This window comes from Megascapheus bottae, chromosome 14 (genome assembly GCF_031878675.1).
Source record: "Megascapheus bottae isolate mThoBot1 chromosome 14, mThoBot2.hap1, whole genome shotgun sequence".
In the NCBI taxonomy this organism is placed as follows: domain Eukaryota; kingdom Metazoa; phylum Chordata; class Mammalia; order Rodentia; family Geomyidae; genus Megascapheus; species Megascapheus bottae.
In genome coordinates this window covers 51,190,242-51,215,744 of record NC_143522.1, presented here as the reverse complement: position 1 = coordinate 51,215,744, position 25,503 = coordinate 51,190,242, and the positions used below count along the sequence as shown (strand labels likewise).

The window sequence follows — 25,503 nt, the reverse complement described above, 5'->3', positions numbered from 1 at the left end:
AAGTTCTAGCCTTGAGAAAGCCAAGGACAGTGCTCAAGCCCCAGAACTGGCCAAAAAAATAAAATTTCTATTTCTATTCATTTTCTATGTCTGTTGACATTGCAGTTTACACACATCTTTCCATACTAGTTCTAATCTGTTCTTATCTATATTCATCTAGGGGAAATCTAACCACGAAGTTTCTCTGGGAAGAATCCACACACATTCAGTAGCATGTGGCCTGTTTGGTGTTTTACCAACACAGGAAAGTTTTGATAGTGATAGATGTATGAGATGCCTGTATATGAGAGATTGATAGAATCCTGTATATGCAGTGCTCTGCCCAGGCTAACTGTATCTCCCAGTTTAGCTGAGGCACTCAGAGCAGCCCTCAGAACAAAGGGCCCAAACTGTGGTCCACAAACCCCTGAAAATTCCTCACATTTTGTTATAATTTATATCATGATTTTATGATAGTATATTTTAAAGAATGCTGTACAAATTAGTTTGCTTTTCTAATTTTTTGTAATAGCACTATGCTATTAGATGCCTTTCTTTCTGTGTTGATGTGCACAAATCCAGGCAGGAGAGTAACTGCAGGTGGTCATTGCATTATTGCAGTTATTTTCATGTGAGAATGTTTTTGATAACTAAGTAAACAATTTTACTTTTGACTGTGCCTAGGTGCTGGCCCTGAGCTCTTCAGTTCGAGGCTAGCACTCTACCACTTTGAGTCACAGCATCACTTCTGGTTTTCTGGTGGATAATTGCAGATAAGAGTCTCATGGACTTCTGTGCCCAGGCTGGCTTTGAACCTTGATCCTCAGATCTCAGCTAGGATTATAGGCATGAGCCACTGGTGCCCAGCAGTTTTAGATTCTAGAGTACACATGTTGTAGGAGGCAAATAGCATCCTCATAAAGCACTTCTATGCCACATGGGAGATGGCAGTTGTCTTGAGGAAGTTATCTCTCTGTTCAAGTTGTATATGGACCCAAATTGTACCACAAATTGTGCCCAAATCATAAATTTGTCACCCAAATAAAATAAGACTGCCAGCATTGTGTACACTTGTCCTTCAAAGAGTATTGTAACTTCCTTTCCCAAAATACATAGCAAGTTGTTTTCTTCTTCTTTAAAACTCAGGATCTCATATTTGCCTACCTGGCACTCCACACCTCCATACCTCCAGCCCTACCATTTTATTGATTATTTTGGAAATAGAGTCTCATTGACATCTGCCTAGACTGGCATTAAACCATGATCCTCTGGATCTCATCCTCTTAAGTAGCTAAGAGTACAGACATGAACTACTAGTACTTGGTTAAAAAAAATCATACTGAATACACCTTTCCAAAACTGGATCTGTAAAACATAATTGCTTATATTGGATTTTTATCTATTGAAGTAGAGATTCTGGATCTGGCTGATACTGTCTTGGCCACGTGGTGCCATCTTGTCTTCATGGTGGAGGCAGGAAAGTCACACCTCCCAAGTGATAATCATGCCTGAATTCCTGGGGGCCGGGCCAGGGACTTGGGCAAAAGGTTACTGGACCTGCTAGTCTTGGGTCATGAACTCTTAAGATTCCTGGGATCCTGCCCACGCCCAAACCTGACTCTATTTAAGGCCAGACCAGCTCAGACACCATTACATCGGGCCACATGTCCTATGTCCTGTCTCCTGCCTACTGGATCTTCTTTGGTCACCATGGTGTCCCACTTCAGCTCTTCACTGGAGTGATTATATATAGAGATTCCCTTCTTGACAAATCATTTTTATAATAAGCTGGGAAATTAAACTGATGAGTGAAATTTAGTAGAATGCCTCTAGTATGCCTGGTCTAATAAATGCACCCATTATCTCCCTGAGGCTACTATCTCGGTCCAAACACAGCAACCCATTTAGGGAACATGGGAACATTCATAGCCCTTCTTGGCAGTTTGAAGTTATGCAATTCCAGTTTCAAATATACTTGGCTCTTTTTGGCTACAATAACTTATTAATTTTCAAAAGAAAAATAATTTACAGCAGATCTTTTTTTCTATTTAAAAATCATAATATTGAAGACTCTGGAATTTCATTTGTTTCCTCTGTTCCACAAGGTACAATGGTAAGCAGAGTTGGAAGTGAAAAAGAGAAGACGAGTAGATGTAAAGAAAGAAATGGATGGGTACCTAAAGGGTTTGTAATAACTCATTCAAGTATCATTAAAAAGCTTCAGTGTGTTTTCTAAAAATGGCCAACGCGCATGCACTTCCCAAGCCTTGCCATTCACTTCCTCATCCAAAGGAAAATCCCAAACTTCTTCCACTTGAGTTGGTTGAGCTTGTGATGCTCTGTAATAACATAATGCAGCATTAAAACTGGATCAAAAATGGTGATAAGGTCTACACCTTCTAAGCCAGATATTAATCTTTGGAATCCTTATCCTAAATGGAAGAGTCTTACTAGCTTGAGGTCACCATATTGTGAGGAAGCCCAAGCAACATGGAAAAACCAAGTGTATGTTCCCATTGCAGCCCCAGATGAAACTACACAGGCACCCAGCATCGACCACTACTGCACACATGACAAAACCTCCAGGACTTCAGCCTCTAGATGCCCACTCTTCTGCAGGTTCCGAGTCTCCCTGCTAAAGTCTAGACACTGAGAAGCTGGTATGAGTCAATCCATCATTACCATGTCCTGTCTAAACTACTTACCCATAGATTCCAGGAGCAGGAAAATGGTTTTTATAGCTGCTAAGTTTGGGCTGTTAAGCTCCTGGCAATACAAATAAAACAGAGGTTCTCTTTCTACTATACAGATCCAGGAAAAACTACTGCATTCCACTCTAATATTGTCTGGGTCTCAAGGATTTCTAGAAGGTCTTGCCATTCCATTGTATTTAATGAGAAAATTAGAGTCAGAACTTGGATTTTATGGGAGTCGGGAGTTTTGCCCAGTGGTAGAATGCTTGCCTAGCATGAATGAAAACCCGGGTTCAATTCCCTGGTACCACATACATAGAAAAAGCTAGAAATGGTGCTGTGGCTAAAGTGGTAGAGATCTAGCCTTGAGAAAGCCCAAAGACGGTGCTCAGGCCATGAGTTCAAGCCCAGGGCTGGCAAAAAATAAAAATAAAAATAATAAAAAGAAGGGGGATTTTAGGGACCCTGACAAGAAGTCTGCCTTGGGGTGATGAGCTGACAGTACATGTTGAATGAAAGCAATGTGTCTTTTTTCCCCTGGGATTCAGATGTCCTATTTCATCAGAGGGTGAAAATTTAAAGGAATTCATATTTTAAAATGTCAGCATATTGGATTGAATTAGCAAATTCTCCTGGCCTTCAGGCAAAAGACAAACTACTCAGTAGAAGACAACAGAAGATAGAGGCTAAAGGACCACCCATGAGACCACAGAGATTATCTTCAAATTCAGTATTAGCTTTGTTAAATTGGTGTGTGTGTGTGTGTGTGTGTGTGTGTGTGTGTACAAGCAAATGAACTGATGGTGAAACTAAGCAATATAACCTCTGGGAATGAGAATTCACAAGAGGAGACACAAATTTTAGGCAATACCTGAGAATATAACTCCTCTGTCTCCAAGTAAAAGGATCATGGCTTCCTTGGTAATATGCACAATAGCTACAATGCAACCTTTTCACCGTACTTCAAAGAAGGCTTGGGAAGAGCTCTCTGAAACCCATGCCAAAATTTCAACCCATTATATTTCATCCATATCCTGAGGTCATACGAAAAGAATGTGAATCTAGAGAAAACCCTAGAATTTCCTCTCCAAATCAAGATGTCCACAGGTGTGACTTGGATTAGTCCTGAGGTTGTATCCAGCCAAGGACTAAGATGGCTCAACAATGTTAGTCTTTAGCAAATCTAATTCTCAGAAGTGAAACCGTTAAGGGGCTAAGATTTTCCAAGAATGGTGCTACAAGAAAAATCCTTCAAACTAAACCTAAAATCAAATGCAAGGATCAGTGATGTTGGTAATACCTGGAATGGACTGAGACCTCTCAGTTCCACAGAACAATTGTACCTGGGTGGTCTAGGAAAATGATCAAGCAAAATTCTCTCAGAGGACATATCTGTGACCATTATGACTAGCCAGTAAATTTACTTTGCTATAAAAAATTCCATCAACAAATTAATATTTATGAGAGTTGATGGTCCTTTTATTTACTTTATGGTGCCATGAGAGTTTCCAGGGACATGACTAATGTGTATGGCAAAATTTTGAAGTTTCATTCACCTTTCTATCTTTAGGGAACAGGAAAAGTAGATCCAGAGGAAAACAGAGAAGGAGCAGATACAGATTGAGCACTTCATGCTTCCCTCTCAGAGGTAGTCTCTCCTGTGATTGGACAGGGAAGGGACACAGAAGACCCTCGTGTCCCTTGTAGTAAAGAAGCTGGGTGGCTGAAGGCTGCCAGGCCCCAAAGCAATTCTCATGTTGGACTGAAGCCACAACTGCATGAAGTTCCAACTTCCCCAAGGCTAACTCAATCAGACTTTTCTCAATGATCACACAATACACTCCAAGACCAACCCAATAAGTCATCTACATGTAAGTCTGGGAGTTATTTTCTGTGGAAACCAAATTAGAGCATGCATTAGAATATACAAGAAAGAGAGACATGCAAAGTTGAAGATGACCTAGATTCTGAAACTGAAAAATGACTTTCTGCTTCAAACATCCTGAAAACACACCTTAAACTTTAGAGAACTGGGGATCATTTATTGTTTCTCATGAACATTTATCAGTTGTTCCACTTCTTTGTTAAAGGAAAATTCTACAAAGTAGAGATGTAGACCAGCTTAAGTTAGCATCTGAATGAGCTATTTTGTTTATTAATAATGAAAATTGTCTTGGCAATGTAGATTCAACCTTTTGAAATTCTGTATAGGGTTAGGGGTTTTGCATTTGTTATTTATATTTTGTTAAATATCTAGAATGGATTGAAGCAGGTTTACATGAACATGTATGACTTTTTTCCGGGAGTCTGTAGAAAGGATGAAGTAAAATGCAGGAAAACATGCCTACTCCTGCGTATTCTCTTCCCTACATCATCCTCAGCTCCTTATTTGTAGAACTAAAAAGGTGTCTGAGGTCTACTTCCAATTCTAACACTCCATGACTGAAAGAAAATAATGAAGATCCTTAGTAATGCTTCAGTTTCTCAGCACTGTTAGAGAACAATGACATAGCTGGATGCCAGCAGTTCTCACCTATAATCCTACCTACCTGGAAAACTGAGGTAGGCAGAATCACATGTTCAGGCCAGGTGGGGAAGAAACCAGTTCTCAATCCATGGACACAAGAGTGCATGCCTGTTATCCTAAGCTACTTATGAATCTGACACTGGGAAGCTCAGTGCTTTGAGCCAACTCTAGTAGAAATAAATACAGGTCTCCATTGTCTCAGAGGGAAGCTGGGGTGCTGCACACCTGGGATTCCCAACAACTATGGGAAATTTAAAATATTTAAAGTAGACAGATTGCAGCTCAAGCACATGGCCAAATGGTTCCTAAAAGGAACCAGCAAGACATAAGTCTGGAGATATTACTCAGCAGTAGAGCATCAGACCAAGTGCAAGGCACTGAATTCAAACCCAGTATCACCAAAAATAAAAACAGCATTAAATAAGGATAGCTACAGATCCATTGTAGAAATGCTCTCTCTGGAGTATTTTTAAATAATCTTCAATGAATAGCCCAAGAAAATATAATAAGTGCTATTTCTACTAACAGCAACCAGCAGTATGTTTGGTGCATATTAGAGTCTAATGAATCCTTGTAACATGATAGGTTATTGTGAATATTCACTTATTATGAATAAATATGTCAATTATTTATAATTATCTGACAAGAATTTAGCATCACTACAGAAATACAGTAAAAAAATCTATCCAATAAATAAACTCATAGTAGATACTTCACTTTTATGGATTTACTAACCTACCTGATCAAAGGATATCCTTTTAGAAAATATGTTGATGACAATTGTGGCCTAAGTATTTTAACTAAATCAAAATATAATTTAAATAGCTGAACTAAATAAGATTCTAAAATGCTTTGGAGTGAAATTGTTTTTAAAATGTATCCATAAAAATTCAAACATTCTGTACCAGGGGTTATACTTGGAATTCTAGCTACTCAGGAGGCTGTGAGATCTGAGGGTGAGGAGCCAAGGCAGACTTGGGCAGGAAAGTCCAAACTCTTATTTCCAAATAACCAGAATAAAAAGTTGGAAGGAGAGGTGTGGTTCAAGTGGCAGAGCACCAGCTTTGCGTGAAAAAGCTAATGGACTGGACCTTGGCCACACACACACACACACACACACACACACACACACACACACAAATAACCCATAGGAGATAAATATCTGTGTAGTGAAATGCTGACTGATAGCATTATAACAAATCATTATACTCAAAACACAAAAGCCAAGTTAAAAGTGATCTGCTTCCTATACAAACTGTATTGCTACATGGAAATACATGTAGGAAACATGATATAACAAAAGCAAAACATCAAGGAGCATGAAAAACACTGTGTATGGTGGTTTGTCAAATCTATTTTATGCTTCTCTATATCTACACCTATATGAGCTTAAAGAATTCCTCCAGGGTCATCTATATTCCTTGATAGCCACAAACAACAGTAAGAGTAAGGACACTTAAGAGGTCACATCTCTCAGGATTAAAAGCCTGGGGTACCCAGCACAGCAAACCACCAGGGTCCAAAGAAGCATGGGTTAATAATGGAAAATCTTGAACTAGCAGTAAAGAGGATATGGTGACTGTAAATAGGATCCAGAAATTGTCTGCAGTAGTTGCAACTGGAGCCCTGGAGCTTGGCTCACAGACCCCCTTCCAATCTTCATGAGGGCTGCAAGTGACCAGCTCCACTTTCTGGGAAAAAGTGAGGTCATCTTGTTCCTTGGCTATTAAGTTTGTAAAGAACAGATGTGTGCCAAGTCACATAAATCAATTCTCCAAATGCAGACTATAAGTGGCAGTGCATTTTCATACTAAATCAGTTTTCTAGATGGTCATCTTCCCATATTCAAATAAGTACTTGTAGACTGAAGATGAAACTCAGCCACATTTGGGGATCATTAGAAAAAAGGGAATGGAATCGTGTATTTAACACTAGCAGCTTTGGCTTGGGAAGCTGCTTTACCACAGTGCCCTACACCCCCAAGGCTGTCAGATTGGTAATTTTGAGAAGCACAATCTCAGGTGTTAAAGTTTTACAGTAATGACCAAAGAAAATTAAGTCATGGTTTCCAAAGTTGCACAATTAGTCATGGTGGAAAAATGGGAGTCTGAGTCATACATCATACCTACTGTCTGAATCATACAGCAAACTCACCTCATAGGAAGCAAACATTCTCGGCTTCCTCTGCTGACATAGTATGGCATGGCTTTCTCTGTCTCTATTCTGTTCTTCATCTAAGTTTGTTACTTACTGCCTCTTAATATACCTACTCTTTGTTTTTGCTCATCTGTCTCTCACATTGGCAAACTGGAACATGTGTTACCTGGTGATTACAGGAAGTACCTTCCACAGGCCATCCTGTGCCTACAAAAGCACTTTCTGTTCAGCTGCAGTCAGCATCCCTATCTGGTCAAGTCGATTTGGGGCAATGTACCTGGAACTCAGTGTGAAGGGAAGACATTCAGATGGACAGACTCTTAAAAGTACCCATGACATGCAAAAAGATAACCATCATTGTTCTAAATAGTTTTGTCTTTTATGTGTAACTGTATGCATATTACACTATACCACCATTCTGTTGTGGATCAGGTTGTTTTCTTTTGACTGCATTTTTTTCTGAGACAGGATTTCACTATATTTCCCAGGCTATCTTCAAATTCCTGGACTTAAGAGTTTCTCTTACCACAACCTCTTGAATAGCTGGGACTATAAACATACCATCATATCTGACTTGATGGATCAACTTTTTTAACTTCTTGTATAACTGGTTTCAACAGACTTAAAAAAAACTTAAATACTCCTTTCAAATTAAACTTAGCATTTTTCATCGTATCTAGAGTTAGCTTAAATCACCATGATTTATCCCACAGCTACTATAGGAAATAGGTGACTACAATTACCTTTCTACTTAATAATTCCATTGAGATGGAGTCCGCAGTCATAATCATACTGGTATTTTTACAGTCCCTGTTCTTTCAGAGTTCAGTGAATTTTCTGTACCCAAGAGTGTCTTCTCTTTGCTGTACAGTTGGACCCTTCTAAAATTGTTCCAAACTGAGCTTAAATGACAACATTCATAGGTTGAAATCCACTAAGTCATCCACAAATAATCAAATGACAATTTCATCAGTGTCAATGTATTGTCTTCAAACATCCGTGCATTATCCAGTAGCCCTTCCTGTGAAATATCATATGAAACAAGAAAACAGAAATGCTCATTTTAGCAGTGGATGTTACCAAGTGACAGAACAGACTCTCAGCTGTGAGTATTCTGTGTTTATTCTGAAGTTCTGGCTGTTTGGGATTATAGACAACACAGGATCGTGCACAGATGACCCCAAGGGAGAATGACCTCATTGGCTCTGAGAAGTGGGGATACTCTCACACCTTTCAGGGTTACAAGCCCAGGCCGAGCACAAAACATATCATCTTAGTAAAGTATACAAAACTGACCTCAAACACAAAAAACATTATATGCTTATTTAGCTTTATTCATCAGATGAATGAGAGGCTAGCTTAATGACTCTAGTTATTAAAATTGTGAAGGCACAAATGACCTTAATAGAGAGAAAAAAAAGCTTGAAAGCATCCTCATTTTCAAGAGAAAAGATTAGGTGATAAAATGGATGCAGCTCTATTTCAAGCCCTTCTGCCTTCAAGAGCAGAATTTATGGTACCAGTGCTTTAGGACCTCCAGAAACTGTCCTAACCTGCAAGCCACAGACAATGGGCCCACTGAGGGTTTGTCACAGTGAGCTAAAGGCCCAAAGCCTCACCTTCCAACTTTCTGGTTACTCTTTTTTTTTCCCCCGCACTCTGACTTACTTCCACGTTTCACTGTTTTTTCCAGTGAGCTACAAATCTTTCCAAAAAAATTTTCCTGTCATGTATCTCTGTGGAATCAACTAGGCAAGAAGTCAGTATTTATCTGTGATTTACAGTTAATGTTCTAAAAGTAGCACTGTAGCATGTATTGGATAAAAACTGTCTCTGCACTTGGACTTTAATTTCTGAAGTCAAACTACCTGGAGGTGATGGAGAATCTCCATGTTGCTAAATCCACTGTAATTGGCTCAGTCCTCCCATTTGACATCTGTAGCATTTGGCATGCTTGAATATTATTCTCTTTTTCTGGAAATGCTACCTCCATTTGGCTTCCCAGAAAATATATTCTCCTGGTTTTCCTCCTACATTTTCCCTCTTTGCCTTTGCTGGCTCATGTTCCCCTACCCAATCATGAGATGTTGTAATTTCTCAGAATTGATTCATTTCAAACTCTATCAATATCCAGAGATTAGCCAGGTACAATGGCTCATGCCTGTAATGCTAGCTATTCAGGAGGCTGAGATCTGAGGATTAGGGTTCAAATCCAGCCCAGGCACCAAAGACCATGAGACTGTTATCTCCAATTAACCTCTTGAAAACCAGAAGTGGCACTGTGGTTCAAGGTTAGGGTGGTAGCCTTGAGCTGAAGAGCTCAGGGACAGCGCCCAGGCCCAGAGTTCAAGCCCCATGACAAACAAACAAACAAACAATAAATAAATAAATTCCAGGGTAGAACAGCTTTCCAGACACCTGAGTTACATGGAACACATCCACACCCACACACAAACACATATATTCCACATATGCAATAAGTTATTGCTCCTAGAGCCATCATGACCAAATAATAAAAGATTAAACCAAATATAATAGGAAAGATATAATCCAAAGTCACTGTAAACCCAAGAAGTTCAATCCACTATAGTTTCATTTTTTAAATATAACTAGACGTACACTCTGAGATAATGATAAAATGTATAAGATTGTAACTATGCAAAGCAGTTGCATAATCATTTGTTGTTTTTTTAATTTTATTTTATTGTTGCGTTACAGTTACATTCATCAGACGGTGGGTACATTATTTCTTGAACGTTGTTTCCCCTTCCCATGTTTTTTTACCTTTCCTTCCCCCACCCCTCCCACTCATCTTGTTTTTCCCTTACCTTCCAATTTTCTTTCTTTTTTTCTTTTTTATTGTAATTAATAGAGGGGGTTACAGTTATATTTGCCAAATAGAAGGTGCATTACTTCTCACACATTGATACCCCTTATCATGTTTTTGTCCCCATTTTCCTCCCCCCACCCCTCCCCTCATCTTGTTTTCCCCCGTTCCCTTTCCTATTTCAAATAAACAAATAAACGTATATATAATATACAAGATAACAAGGTCAGATACTCTAACATTATGAGATTAACCAAGGGGCAACAAAAGAGATGAGAAATAACATAGTACATTAAGAACAATAATAATCATTTGTTTTTGTCTTTTGTTGTTGTTTTGTTTTGCTTTTCTGTGTTGATATACTGAGGCTTGAACTCAGGGCCTAAGGTCTGTCTCCACATTTTGCTCAATGTTACTGATTTAGCACTTGAGCCACAGCTGCACATTTGTTTTTGTTATTGTTGTTGTGTGTTTGTTTTTGTTTTGTTTTGCTTTTGGGTGGATATAAAAGGGTCGTGAATTTTATTGACGAGGCTAGCTTTGACCACAATTCTTAGATCTCACCCTCCTCAGTAGCTGGGATTATGGTGACAGTCTTCATTTGTTCTGAATATTAACTTATGTATGTTATGCTATTCATGATACTTCCATATAGCTAGTAACAAAAAAACATGAGGAATGGAATACCTTCCACATCACAATGACAACAATAGAATTATTCGGCTCCATTATAAGGCTATTCATACTAATATTGCATTCTGCATATTGTACATATGTTCTGGCATTTACTAAAATGTTATTATCTGGTACATTGTGAGACAGGCAAGTGGGCACCTGTCTGATTGCACTGCTATCTAGATTGAACCTGAAGTGTCTATCCCAGGCCTTCAGATTCAGTAGACTCTTGGTAAATACTTATTGAATAAACACCAATGTACCACTCTTTTTAAGAAAACTTCCAGGACACATAGGACCACTCAGGAAGAGATGGCTTATTCTTCAATTATCAGTCGAATAGATTCTTTCCAACTCCCACTTCCTCCCCTGATTCAGGCTCTGTTTTTTCCTCTTTCAGCAGCCAATAGATTATCTTCAACAAGCAAGAGGAGCCACTATTTGTTCCTCAGGGTAGAAGCATGATTCTTTGTTAGAAAAAGAATCTAAATATCTACTAGAAGTCATTTTGTGGGATTAATCAGGTCATATCCATCAAATAATTCAGAAGAGAGGGTTAATGGACATGAGCTTAAAAAAAAAAGGAGCGAGCCAGGAACTGGTGGCTCTCGCCTGTAATCCTAGCTACTCAAAAGGCTGAAATCTGAGCATCACAGTTCAAAGCTATTCCAGGCAAAATAGTTCATGAGACTCATAACCAATTAACCACCAGATTACCAGAAGTGACACTGTGACTCAAGGGGTAGAGTGGTGGCCTTGAGCTGAAGAACTCAGGAACAGTGCCCAGGCCCAGAGTTCAAGCCCTATGACCAACAAGAGAGAGAGGAGAGAGAGAAAGAGAGAGAGAGGGAGGGAGAGAGGGAGGGAGGGAGGGAGGGAGGGAGGGAGAGAGAGAGAGAGAGAGAGAGAGAGAGAGAGAGAGAGAGAGAGAGAGAGAGAGAGAGAGAGAAAGAGAGAGAGAGGAAGAATTAAAATTATAGGTCACAAAGCTACTTGCTTTGGACCTCACATGAGTCATCTATGATGGTAGAAAGAACAAACTCCCAACAAGGATTCCAATGTGTTCACCAAATAACAAATAAAAGGTCATATTGTCACACTGAGCATTAGCAATGAGCAATAAATTTGTGGAATCAAGTCTTGCCCTTAAGTTTAAAGGGCTAGATTAAGAAAAGATCATTATTTTAAAAAAAAAACAAAATAACTCCATGCTTTGAAAAAGAAAGTGTTATGAAGCTAGATTTCTATCAGGTTCTCTTTGCCAGGGTGACCAGTAGAGGCCTGGAGGCATTCAAGTGTTTTCCAAGGAGGAATACAAATTCTTCAGAGTGACAAAGGGATGAATTATTTACTTTTTGGTTAAACTAGGCCAACTTTCAATATGAAAAGGCCAAATGCTTTCTGGAAAAGTGACACATAGGACTTTCTTTTCACCCTGTTGGTTTTGGAAGACACCAGAGGCAAACACTACTGATTCCAATTCCACAGCCCACTCCCTGACATGAAATCAATATGGCGGGAGGCGGAGCTGTTCTCTGGGAACAATGAGCTCCATACAAATCCAAAGTTCAAATGTACAGAGAGGAAAGAGATCAGAATGTATTAATCCTTTTCTAATTTGTAGTAAGTTCAATTCTAGTTACATACTAGAAGTGGAACTTCTATCCAGAAAATAGGCCCCAAACATCAGGATGCAGAGATCTGAGGGCTGCAGTTTGAAACCAGCCTAGAAAGGAAAGTCCATGAGACTAAGAGTGGAGACACTAGCCTCTGCAGCACCTCCAGTGCTTGGCAAAGGATTCGGTACTTAGACATAGACAATAGACATCGAAACCCATTGTGATTGGTTGGGGAAGGGGTTACAAGATGGAGAGTAACAAAGTGTGTGACTTTCATTATTTTATCTATAATCTTTATTGTATAATTAATATTTTATCTAACTCTAGAAGTATTTCTTGACCAATTGTACTATTTTTCATGGACCTGTTAACTTGAGCCCCAATTTATATTTCAATAGGGACATGTTTCTTTAAAATAGTAAATTTGTACTATAATGCCCCATGCAACAGTTAAAAGAACTGTGATAATCTTTAGACACAAACATGTAAAGATCTTTATAATGTTACCTGCACATGACATAGACATATAAGTAGGATATGATATCATTTATTATTATTATTATTAAGGAGTTGTGCAAAGGTGTTAAAGTTCTACAAATGGTCTCTTTTTTAACTAAGTAAATGAACCATGTATATTCAAATGGATTAAAATAAATTTTCAGAAGTCTTTCATAATTTTGCTGTTTGTGAAAGAGCATTTACACATTCATAAATCTGATCTCACTGATAAAAATGCAAAGAGAAAGAAACTCCTTTCTCCTACCCCAAATGAATCAAATCTCTAACCCCTCTGACATGGAAAAAGTCAACACCTGTCTCAGAATGAGGAAGAAAGGAAGAAAAAGAAATTGTGAGCCTGGCACTGATGGCTCAAGCTTGGAATCCTATCTATTCAAGAGAGAATCTGAAGGTCAAACTTCCAGTCTGGGAAGAAAAATAAGCAATTCTTCTCTTAATTGTGTTTTATTGTCAGGGTGATGTATAGAGGGTGTACAGTTACATTCATCAGGTAGTGGGTACATTACTTCCTAATCATTGGGATTCTTATCTCTAGTGAGCCAGCCAAAAAAAAAATCCAAGTAGAGGTATGGTTCAAGTAGTAGAGCACCAGCTTCGAGTAACAAAGCTAAGCAAAGGAAAAGGTAAGAATAGAAGAGGAAGGGAAGAAACAAGAGGAGGTAGGGCAGGATGCTGGAATAGAGGGAGGGAGGAAGGGAAAGCAAGGGAAGGGGAGGGGAGAGGTGGGGGAAGGAATGGGAAGGGGAGGGGAGGGGGGAGGGGAAGGGGAGGGGAGGGGAAGGGGAGGGGAGAAGGAGAGGAGGGGAGGAGGAGGGGAGGGGAGGGGAAGGGGAGGGGAGGAGGAGGGGAGGAGAGGGGAAGGGAAGGGGAGGGGAAGGGGGGAGGAGGAGGGGAGGGAAGGGAAAGGGAAGGGAAGGGGAAGGGGAGGGAGAGGGGAGGGGAAGGGAAAGGCCCTTTCTTTCTACATACCTTGAACGGTTGACTAGAAGCCTTGCTGGCAGCTCCTGGCACAGGGAAGACTGCAGCTGTGTGAGAAATCTACTCTGGCTGCAGGTCACCCAGGACGAGGGAAAGAGGGAGTGCATGGCTGCCATGCTCTTCCAGAGCAGCTGAAGGGTTCACCCCTGTGGAAACATGTGGCTTAGGGAACATTGAAAAAGGCAATATGGAGCCCGATGAGTGCTTGAGACTGCCAAAAAGTGAGTGTGCCCTCTCCCCCCCACCTCCTGTGAACAAAGGATGTCCCAATCAGTCAGTTCCTCTACTTGTCTAATCTAAGCAGAGCTTGTTAATAAAGGTGGTGTCTATGCAATAGACAAATCACTTCACCTCACCACACTGTTGTCTCTGGTGTCATACTTATGTCACTGGGCAAAAATGTCTAACTAACCCGGCACTCAAGGCTGAGGTCCATGGCTACTCAGGAGACTGTGTTCTGAGGATTGAGGTTTGAAGCCAGTGTGGGGCAGGACTATGTCCAATTAGCCACCAAAAAGTGAGAAATGGAGCTGTGGATCAAGTAGTAGCACCTATTACTAGAAAGAGATAGCACCCAGACCCTGAGTTCAAAACCCAGTACTGGCACTATTAAAAGCTAGGGCCAGGAACGTGCTCTACTAGAAGAGGACTTGCCTAGCATGCAGGAAGACCTGGGTTCGATTTCTCGGTACCACATATATAGAAAAAGCCAGACGTGGTGCTGTGCCTCAGGTGGTAGAGCTCTAGCTTTGAGAAAGTTCAAGGGAAGTGCTCAGGTCCTGAGTTCAAGCCCCAGGACTGGCACACAAAAAAGTATCTATCTGTACTGATCGCTGCTCTCTGGGCAGTTGAGGGGACAAGGCCTAGGGAGACTCAGAGCTCAGCTGTTCCATGGAAGGCTTGGCTGATCATGGCTGGAAATCCAGCTACCCATAGCCAGCCTGAACTCCAGCCTTCCTCCTGTAGATGTGTCTTTTAAAAGTTTTCCTGGCATTATTGCTTTTTTTTTACTTCTGGTAATTGCTTTCAAAGAACAAAGCTCTCTGTTTAAGAGGGCTCAGGGACTCTCATAACTGCTACAAGGCACATGAGCAGTTCCTAGACTTTCTAAACAGTTTTGCTTTTAACATTAAATATTAAGTTCCTAATGTCTAGCCAAAAAGGAGAGGCTCCTCCAGGAACAGAGGCAATGCTATCAGGAAGATGGTTTAGATTGGTAAGAGACATCTTGGGTCACTTACCTCAACATCACAAGGCAAGAAGCCCCCTTGGGATGGCCCAGGCTGGCCTGTGCTGTGACAGCCAATGACAAGTTTCTAGAAACACGGCCTAGAGTAGACCAGGCAGCACTGAGGTTTGAGGCTAAGACTGCTGCAGACGTAGTTGGACACACTATGAGCCAGCTGTTCATTTATTAGATGGGTCAAATGGAATGAAATCCTAAAGGTATATACATGACAGTACTTTAAGTGCCAATGAGACTCTGACGAGAACTTGACAAGTACACAGGGGGCTTTACAATGAAACCTCTGAGAGCAGGGGCTTAGCACCCAGCACTCAACAGCTCCAGTGTCTCTGAAGGCAATCAGGAGACAAACTGTTTGAAGGCAGGATGCACACAGAGCCAAGGCTGAGCCCAGCGATCCCACAAAGGAGAGGACACCGGGCAAACCCCAACTTGGGAACACCTGTTTTCCAGATAATAATGTCCTGTTTCCCCAGAACAGGTATTCTGTGATGAAAGGACATATGCTTAGGATTTTATGACATAAACCTACAATTCAGAAACCTACTTACGAAAAGAAACACCCAATTCAATGAGCCAGGCCTTTTAGACATTCAGAAATAATCTATGAGGAAAATAAAACAAAACCAGCAATAAAAACCAGCTTTTCAATCCAGGTCTTGCTTGATGCTTAGTTACACTAGTTAAAGGATTCTCTCTTATGTTTGCAGCATGATGATTTACTCAGATCCTGATCTTGAGTTTAAATTACACAGTCATAAGCTGATTAAAAGATGAGGAGAGAGAGAGAGAGAGAGAGAGAGAGAGGAGAGAGAGAGAGAGAGAGAGAGAGAGAGAGAGAGAGAGAGAGAGAGAGAGAGAGAGAGAGAGAGAGAGAGAGAGAGATTCACTTTTTGTTGAGGGGCTTGTAGCCACGTAACAACCCAGAGCTTTTGCATTAAAACCTCACATTCATTTCAAGAGAAATGGGAGAAATGGTTAATCCTCTCAACCACAAGTTAACTCCTGTTTTTGCTACAGGGACAATGTGTAGCAAAGGCCCAGGAATGGTTCATGAAGCCGTTATTATGATTAATGTATCATTCACAAATCATTGGCTTGGTATTGAAATATACAAAGCATTGTAACACCAGAAATTGAATCTGTATCCATCAGAATTAGATTCTGCCCCATACAACAGCAGATAATCATGACAGACTGAAATTTGCTTTCACATAAAATATCTATACCCATTTGGCAACTCCAGGGTAAGCAGGGATTGATGACTGTATCTATTTGCTTTATTCTTTTCTTTCTTTTTGCCAGTCTGGGGCTTGAACTCAGGGCCTGGACACTGTCCTTGGATACCTTTTGCTCAAGGCTAGGGCTCTGTATCTATTTTCTTGCTGGCCCAAGGTGGCCATCAGTATAATATCTCACAAAAAAAATCTCGTGTTCAAGGCTTGGTTCTCAGCTAGCTGATAGTTCAAGCATTGACAAGTGATTGAATCATGGGAGCTCTAATCTCCAGTGAGTGATTCTTTCTTTCTTTCCTTTTCTTTTCTTTTCTTTTCTTTTCATTTCTTTCTTTCATTTTTTTGAGGTAAGGTCTTACTATATAGGCCAGACTAGCCTGGAACTGTCTATGTAGGTCAAGTTGGATCTAAATTTTAAAACCTCCTGCTTCAGCCTCCTGAGTACTGAAATTATAGTCATTTTCACCATACCTAGCTCAATGGATTTAATGGTGTTATTTGGACGTGATGGAAACCTTTGGCGGTAGGACATCGTTAGGGGAATATATCTAATCATAAGAGTAGCTTTGTCTTCCTCTCCCTTCCTTTTACTTCCTCTTCCTTTCTCTTTTCCTCTCCCTCTTTCTCTCTCTGTGTCTCCTTTTTGGCCACCATGAGATGAGTAGCTTGGTCTCATCACACCCTTCTGTCTTGATATCCCCTGCTCATCACAGGCCCAGAAACATGGATCAAAATGACCACAACTGAAGTAGAAGACTTAGGCCCCAAACCTCAATTCCACAGTCTGGCGTCTGTCATTGTCTTGTCCCTAGTCATAGCAGGTTACTACAGTAGATGAATGAAGAGAAGAGGGAGGAAATGCAGTCAGAATTCCAATATAATTTCTAAAACCTTAAGAAGAGTGGGGGAAGGTGAGTAAGGAAGGGATGGGTGGGATTGTTCAAAGGGGTGACATTATGAGGACATGTTGCATTCATAAGCTGCCTTGTTAAATGACAACTCCTTTGTACAACTACTTAAAAATAAATTTAAAACATGAAGAACAAGCCCAGTGAGGTGGCTCATGCCTGTTATCCTAGCTACTCAGGAGGCTGAGATCTGAGGATCAAGGTTCAGAGCCAGCCCGGGCACTAAAGAATCTGAGACTCTTATTTCCAATTAATCACTAGAAAATGGGAAGTGGGGCAGTGGCTTGGAGTAGGGCTGGTAGCCTTGAGCTGAGAAGCTCAGAGACAATGCCCAGGCCCAGATCAAGCTCAATGACCCACAAAAAAACAAACAAAGAGAAGAAGAAAGATGACTTAAATACAATCTAAAAGATCTATTGCTTTTTTGGAAGAAAATATACAGTCCACCTGAAAATATATGGACCACTTGTGGATGAATTTTTTGTAATTCATATTTTATTGTAATTAATAGAAGGGTTACATTATATTCAACAGATAGAAGGTGCATTACTTCACAAACATTGTCATGACATGGTCCCCATTTCCCTCCCCCCACCCCCACCCCTCATCTTGTTTTCCCCCCTTCCCTAACCTATTTCAAATAACCAAATAAACATATATACACTATATCAGTTAAGGTAAAATACTGTAACAATATGAGATAACCAAGGCACAGCAAAAGAGATGAGAGATAACATAGTACATTAAGGACAACAATCACTCATTATATGGCTTTTGCTTCTGTATCCTGGAGGTCCTTTCATTTAGCTTCATACTATATGGCCTTATGTATCTAGGTTTTGCTCAATTGTAAATATTTGCTAGGAGAGCCCAAGGTTTCTTTTTTTCTTTCAGGATCACATATTTTTATTAACATTCATCTAGTAAACAATTGACCTAACAGATAACTGAAAATAAGAGACTAGCTCTCTCTTGAAGTGCAAGGGTTAAAACATTTGTGATTATTTTAAAAAGCAAATATACCAATTTGGGTTACTACACTAGTTCAAAAATAGGCCACATACTGAAACTGCATTCCCCTCATGCATTGTTCACTTAAAGGTATTAAAATATGTGGGTTCTATATTGGTCTACAGAAAGCCCATCATAAATTTAATGTTTTGTGTATCAAATAACCACCTCATGTATACTATGAAAATTTTATGTATCATTAAGCCAAAGTTAATACTCAAAAGTAAAAAGCTGCAATTTTTATATGGATGGATGTCAGTATATCTAAATAGTAAATAAATGGTAATCCTATCCACCTATATTAAAAATAGGCTATCTTTTCAGATTTTACATTCCCATCATTCTAAGGAGAGGTATGTAAGATTTAAGATTTTATGATTAATTGCCAGAAGAAAGTCAGTTCCTGCAGTGTCTCATTAGCTCTGATTTTAATTTTTATGATTTGCAAGACACTGTAAATCCACCTAAAAATGTGTAGTTGTTCTGAGATGGTTCCAATGTTAAACCTACAATCTATTAGGAAGAATATCAATGCTAATCAACATGACTACAAATATACTCACTTGTAGAGAAACAATCTGGTCATCTAGAAAAAAAAGAAAATTATAGCAAAAAACTGGGGAACACTCCCAGATAGGATACTTATCTGGACAAGGCACACAAGTTCTAGTCAGCAGAACTGTTGGTCAGGTTAACGTCAGGCCACATGTAAAAAGCAGCCTACAAACTTCCAGACTAACCTTCCAAGACAGCATAACTGGTCCAATTTCTCTCAGAAGTAGTTTGGTACTGTCCTACCCACCCCAACCCAGAATCTGAAATTAAATCAAAAGAGCAAATGGGAGAAACAGTGAACAGATGTGTAAACTCTTCGCATATTCTTATTGCTGTATTAAATTTTGAAGACGAGCAGTATTGTTCCAGGAAGCCGAGTAGGGTGCAATGGTAATTAGAAAACAGACTGTTAGAAAAGTAAAAACATGTTTCAAAATGTACAATAAACCTGTATCCAAAGGAGTCTTATATGTCAGTAATATGCTGAGTTCTGTGGTACAGCTTTGCAATGGGCTCTCTTGGGCATGGCTCACTTCCTGCCTGTTGAGGGGGAACATGTTATGCTACACAGAGCTATGATGGTTTCTACTGAGTGGTAAAATTCACAGATGTTACAGGTTACTCATGTCAGGATCATTCCTTGTGTAATGTTTGATGTAGATGAAGATAAAGTGGTTTCTTGGTCAATAGTTGTAATTTCTTTTGTTTAAAGTCAGTGGGTTTCTTGTATAGTTCTATTATAATTGGTCCAGGTTTTATTTCATCCATCTCCACAAAAGCAAAACACTTGGTGCTGGTAAACCTCTTTTTAGGCTTGTAGTGTTCAAATTCAAAGAAGATAGCTGCACCTTGGGCTAACTTTTCAACATGCTTCTGGAGCTCAATACCCACATGAAAATGGACACATGTGTCTTCTTTTCTTGAAGCCACAGGGGTAACTTGCACAGGAGTTAAATCTATGCCTTTCAAATCTTTTACACTAACTGTAATATTGGGATCGATGCACTGCCCAGTGTCTTTCAGACCAATTTTCTCAATTCTGATAGTGAGGAAGGTCATTCCAGGTTCCGATGGCAATCTGGGTAATAAAGGACCTGGAATTCGAGCAGGGAGAGTCAGGAGACCCTGCTCCAGCTCCACCTTCTTCTTCATCTTCTTCAAATTCCAAATTCTCTTCTTCACCAGGTGCTAAAATTCTTCTTAATGGTACAGGCTGAACATCCAGTGGAAATTCTTTATCATATGGTATCGGTGCTAGCTTCTTCAGGTCCTCCAGTTTAAATTTTTCTCGGGACTGTGTGGACTGTAAAGCTGCCCTTCGCAATTCAAGCATGTTGTAATTTTTCCTAGGGTTCTCTTTGTTGTTCTGTGTATTCTGAATTATTGTGTTGAGCTTGGGCCTCTTTTTGTAGATGTCTGGCTAATATCTGTTACTCAACTATCGCCTCCACCAGCTGGCCCCAGGAGTCCAGACTGCGGGTCACCTCCGACATGGCCGGTCCTCACCCTGTCCCCCTCCCGCCCCAGCCCCTCAGAAGCAAGGCCGAGTTCTAGAGTGCCATTTCCTCCCTGGGCCTGGCCCCGACCTTAACCGGGCCCCTCCCTGCGCCAGATGCCTGGCTGCCCCCTGTCCTGTTGAGATCCCAAGGTTTCTACTGATTATAACAAATGAGGGAAACCATTGGGGGGTCAATATTTTAAGCAGCAGGGTTTTGTTAAACTCAGCATATATACGAAGTCTAAATTCCAATTTATAAGTCAATTTTCCCTTTTAACATACACTTACTTTTTGACTGAAATTTTTTTATTAAAGAATTTATTAACATTGATTTTTGCATCATATTTCAAATGAAGTGTTTAACAAGTAAGTATTCAAGAAGGGAATCTCTATATACAATCACTGGCACTTAGATTTTAGAACATAATTAAAATTAGGCTGATGGTTTGTATGTCATAGATATATAACATACACTTATTTTTAAGAATTCTGAGAGCATGAAAGGTGCTAAATAGATTTTGTTCCATGGGCACTGACTTTAGTTCTTTGAACACAACACTGAGTAAAATATGTTGTAAACATTAACAGTCTTATAAGGCCACAATATCAGGAAAAAGAGAATTAAAAAATTTTATCTTCTGCCATAAGTTTGTAGTTAATTATATTTAGAAAAGTTTCTGAAGGTTACAAAGAGCTGAAAGAGGTGAGAGATGCAAACATATCTTGAAAGTACACAACTCGTGTATAAATATATATTAAATGTATATTGCATAATAAAAGATAAATATAATAAAAAGATTTTAAGCAGCAGGTACAATTCTTTTTTATTGCTATTAATGTAAAGGTGATGTACAGAAGGGTTATAGTTACAGGAGGCAGGTATGAATACATTTCTTTTTAAGGAGTGTCACTCTTTCCCTAATTTTCTCTGTTATTTTTATTTCCTCCTGACCCTTTGGCTAACGTGTTTTTCAAAGTCTTTCCATTTCCTTATGAATGGAGTAATGTGATTCTGATGAAACCATAGAATTCCATATGCCACATTTTCCTCATCCATTCATCCACCAGGGGGCAGAATGCAGCCACAATTCTAAACACCCTTTCTCTCTCCACTTCTACCCTTCCTCTCCCTTCCCACCTGTGTAAAGGACTCTGGAGGAATTCATTTCATGACTCAACAAAATATCTGAACAGGGTAAATGCTGAGTTGTCCATAACCCAGATTTCAGTCAGCGCTCATTCCCTAAAGCACATTGAGTTCATCAGAGAGGACAAGCGCAGCGATACTGGGTCAGGTGACTGCACCGAACAATAAAGAAGGCAAAATAAATGCAATAGTAGTCTTTGCCTACTGTTTTTTTTTCTTTGTTTGTTTTTGTTCTTGTTGTTTTGAGTTTATACTGCAATGTGAATTTAGAGCTTTGTGATCTTAGTTGGGTTAGGAGTTCAAAGCTGGCACTCTACCACTTGAGCCACACCTCCCTCTCTAGCTGTTCTGTTGGTTAATTGGAGATAAGAGTCTCACAGATTTTTCTACACTGTATGGTTTTGAATCAAAATCCTCAGGCTCCTGAATAGTTAGGATTAGGTATGTGCTTACTGGACTTTTTCTTTTGTTTTGTGTCCATCTTAGGGCTCGAACTCAGGGACAAAGCGCTGTCCCTGAGCTTGTTTGATGAAGAACAATGCTGTACCACTCCAGCCACTGCTCAACCTCCTGTTTGTTGGTGATTAATGGGAGGTAAGAGTCTCATAGACCATCCTACCAGGGCTAGCAATAAACAGTGACCCTCAGATTTCAGCCTCTTGAATAACTAGAATGACAGTTGTGAGCTACTAGTAACCATCAAGCCTACTGTTTTAATCACTGCAACATTCAGATAAATCCACGGGTATAGAATAGAACCATACCATATCAGTGGGCCTGAACTTCAAAGCTGGACCAGGACTCTTCTAGGCAATTGGCTCAGCTACACCTGATCAGAATATAGGCCACACTCCAGTGATTATCTACAAAGCTAGAAGCCAGCGGAGATGAAAAGTAGCCAGCGGAGCTGCTTGATGAAGTGGTCATTGAAGAACTTTCCACTGAGCATACATTTCACAATGCATTTAAGGAAGGAGGAAAGAGATGGAGACCCCCATGTCAGTCTTACAAATATTCTCTGGGAAAGTGTACTGATGTATAAACAAGCCCATTGCATGCACACTACTCTGACAGACAAAACCCCAGCATCTGAAAATACACCGTGAGAAGCAGGCTCTAATCCATTCCCGATGTTGTCTGTACGATGCCGAGTCAGGACTGCCTACAAAACATATCTCAGATGCCCTATGCTCTACAAGAACTTCACAGGACTTAAACGAAGACAGGAATCCAAACAAAGATCTGAGAGAGTTTACAGTTGTCTGTTTCCTCCACCAATGACCTAGTTCTGTGTTCTTGGGATATTGCTTTATTGGCCATTTTCCTACAAAACTAATAGAGTGGTTCAGGCCAGAAGCAGAAATCCATATCCCACAGGCTTAGTTGTAAAAATAAGTATTTACTGGGGCCAGACATGGCCCTGGAATGACAGCTTCTCAAGAGTTAGGGCTCAGGAGGTCTTACACTTCAAGGCCAAACCTGGCCAAAAGTTAGCAAGACTTCTATCTCACCATTTGATTCACTCTGCCAGCCTATTTTTGCACTGATAGTTATTGAGTTAGGGTTTTGCTTCATACCTTTGTTTGCCTCTGTGGGCTTCAATCCTCCTCCTATGCCTTTCCTTCTCTCTCAGGATAACAGGCAGACAATACTGCGCCAAATCATTGGTTGAGATAAAGTCGGGTGAATTTCTTTTAGGCTAGGCTGGCCTCAAATTGCATTCGTTTCATCACCCTCTCTCAAGTAGCTACGATTAAGTGCTTAAGCCACTGCACTCATCTTAATTTTTAATACCTATACTATACCTATACCTATGGTTGATAAGCTTCTAGTTTACTTTAAGAACCCAAATTCCAACCCTTTGCAATTTCACTGAGGCGTTGGCTGCCTACTTTATATAAATGTTTGGTGTTTTTTTTTTAATTGTTGCCCTTCTTTCTTTCTTTCTCTCTCTCTCGAGAGGAATTAAAAGACAAATTCACCCAAGAGGTGTGCAAACTCCAATGCAGAGAAACAACCAATATAGAAAAGAAAGGCAATACAAGACAAGAGAAATAAAATAGTACATAGTGCATTTGTATTGGGCTCTGTTATCTGGTAAATTGTATACACATTTATTCATTTATTGAAATGGGAGAAGGAAAGGGGAAAATAAGATAATGGGGGAAGGAAAATGGGGACAAAAACATGAGAACAGGTATCAAAGTATGAGAAGTAATTCACTTACTATCTGGCGATGTAATTGTAACCCCTCTATACATTACCCCGACAATAAAAAATAAAATATTAAAAAGAAAAGAAAGGCAATATCTCATATCCAAAATGTCATAGCAACTCAATTATGATTGCAGTGAAACATTAATACATATTTATTCAGTGTGTAATGGTCAATTCTAGAAACTGAAAGATTCATCACCTCAAATATGTATTAATTTGTGCTAGAAAACTTCAGTCCTCTCAATCAGCTCTTTTTGTTTTAAATATACAATTAATTATGGTCATTCACAGTTTGCCCAATGACTTTTGGAACATCAAAAATTATTCATTCTCTTCCAACACCCCACCCCAACTATTTTTCTAATTTCCGATAACTCCTGACCTTTTCTCTGCAAGAACATCGACATAGCCTCTAAACTTAAGTATGTGTGTATCTATCTTTATATCCCTGGATTATTTCACTTAGGAAAATGATCTTAGCTGACAGTACATATAAAAGGAAAAATACCAAAGCCATATTCATGCATTCGCATTCTCAAATGAAGACAGAGTAGGAATTCCATTTGAGAAGGTAGATAGAAAATGCATTAAGACCCTCAACAGGTCGAATGCTGTACCAGGAGGAGAAGAGTCAGGAAATGCTTCAATAATCCATGGTGTGCTAACATTGATGGGCTGTATCACAGTCCATCATGGAAAGAGGGAGGAAAAATATTCCAGAACTGACTCTGGCTCATGATAAGCAGCAGAGAGGGAAATCCTAGGGAATGGAATGGCGTCATCAGTGCTTATATTTTCCTCGGCAGGCTATGGGAAGGTCTCTGACATAGAGTCAGTGCAATGACCTTCAGGCCTGTCAGGAAGGTCATGTCAACCACAGGGGTCCAGCAGTTGAAAGGAAAAGGAGATGTGATACACAGAATTAAAATTTATTATAGAAACCAGGCAGCAATGGGGAGCCACTGCAATAATAGCTTCTCCAGGGCCCATATGTGGAGACTGAGGTTCCAAGCCATCTCCAGAAGAAAAGTTGCTGACACTAAAAAGCCAAAAGTGGAAGAGTGGCTGAAGTGAGAGAGTACCAGCCTGGAGCATAAGAAGCTCAAGGACAGTGCCCAGGCTCAGAATGCAAGCCTCACCACTGGAACCAGGAAAGAGCACAAACAACAACCACTTCAAGTCTGTCATCCAAGCTCCACTGGAAGCATAAATAGGAACATCCCAGTCCAGAGGCCAGTGTGGATGAGGGGACATGAGGGGACAGGTGTCCAAGGTATATCATAGGGCCTGGAAATGACATCACCTGTCCATGCTGAAACACAGTGTCCCCTCCCCCACTGCTGATAGCAATACACTTGGAGGTAATCAAAGTTCCCTAGCTCCACCAGGCAGACATTCTTCACCCAGGCTTCAATGCTCAAGACCCTGTAAGGACAGGCTTGTGACTGTAGAGTGAGAGACTCTGTGTCAGTGGCCAGAACACATTGAGCTGAGCCTCAGTGCTTTTCTGTTTGCACCTTGGGACATGGTGGAGCTTTAGCCCCGAGGCCTGTCTACTGGGCATCCCATAAAGTCTTACAGGGTTCCTCTTCTTACCATTGCCCTGTTCTATTTCTTAGAAGTCGCCAGCTTAATACACTGGAAATTGAGGGAAACGGGGTACAGGACTGGCACAGAACCCATCTATGTCACCTCCAAGGTGGTGTGGCTGC

General features: G+C 40.2%; 1 pseudogene; it reads right to left on the bottom strand.

The window, feature by feature from the left end:
- Window positions 1-19,562: 19,562 nt before the first annotated feature.
- On the bottom strand, window positions 19,563-20,422 carry LOC150055248 (axin interactor, dorsalization-associated protein pseudogene; annotated as a pseudogene).
- Window positions 20,423-25,503: the final 5,081 nt, after the last annotated feature.